Below are 1,388 nucleotides of genomic sequence, written 5' to 3' on the forward strand. Positions count from 1 at the left end.
ATTATGATTATTATGATTATTATTATGTATTCTGTTTGTGGTTCTGTTTGTGGTTTCGGGTTCTGTTCTTCCTCTGTTTAGTGTTTAGTCATCCCTGTCATTCCTCGTCTGTACCTTGTCTCTGAGACCAGTCTGTGTATTTCCTGTTTTACTTTGAAAGTCAGTGTCTGATGTCAGTGTGTTCAGTTTTGCACCCTCCCTGTTTTGTCATGTTAACTAGGTTCAGTCGTGTCTCCCTCCTGTGTGTAGTTGAGCGCGCACGGGCAGAAATGTTGAGAGCGCAAGCAACACATTGCGAGCGAGCGCAAGTGCAAAAACTGAGCGAGAGGGGCTGCTATTGTGTGTGTGTATGGATAATAGCAAACAACGAAATACATTTTTTTGCATGCAGCAATGAATTTTTCTTCACTCAAAATAAATTTCTCCTCAAACTGCAACACTTGTACCTGGATTTTTTTTTACGTGCGCTCATTTTTTTTACGTGCGCTCAGAAAAGTGGCATAAAAATAATGCCATACCGCTAGCCGTGACACTTACAGCCATTCTAACGACGTAATAATTTAATGATTAATTATTTGTCCATTAAGACCCTTTTGTTGGTATAAGCAAGATGTGAGGATACAAGAGAAATAGTCTCCTTCTTCCCTTTTTCAACAAGTGGCTGAATTTAGTAACCGCAGCTAACAGAGACAACAGATCTACACACATATTACAACATTAACGCAAACAGGTTGATTTGGGACTGTGCAGATAAAACTGAAATGAATTGAACAGCATATTGATTTATTGAATATATTCATATTAAATTCATATTGACTCATAGGGAGTCATCTAATTGTTTGAGGGATTTTTCTTGATTGTTGTAAGAGCTTTACCTTTACAATACAATGTACCTTTAGTGACTGTTATTGTGTGTCAGCACCAGATAAAATTGAACTGAACTGCATACTTGAGGAGGCACTTGGGAAGAAAGCCTCTTTAAAGAACGACTTAAGGAGAGAACAATTTTAAGAATATTTAGGATTGTATTAAAAATGTGAGATAAAGTGGGAAAAATTAACTAAAACAAGTGGATATGCAACTTGCAGCAAACACAAATAAAGCCTTTTTAAAAAATGTAATGTTTAGTTTTTTCAATTTTTAGCACTGTTATTTTAGAAATGACATTAAAAACTAGTTATACTTTGTATTTGTAATCATACAAGCCACAAGAAGATAAAAATAAATATTGAAAACTATGAAAAGAATCCTTAAAAAGTGAACTACAAGACCCTACCTTTGCAAAGCGGTTGATCACTCTTCCAATAGGTGAAGTGTCAAAGAAAACCATAGGAACTCGCAGGATGTTGTTAAGAAGTCGTGAATGCAGGATACGAGATGCATCAATG

Source organism: Pundamilia nyererei, unplaced genomic scaffold (genome assembly GCF_000239375.1).
Source record: "Pundamilia nyererei isolate P.nyererei 1_Seehausen unplaced genomic scaffold, PunNye1.0 scaffold03525, whole genome shotgun sequence".
Classification (NCBI taxonomy): Eukaryota; Metazoa; Chordata; class Actinopteri; order Cichliformes; family Cichlidae; genus Pundamilia; species Pundamilia nyererei.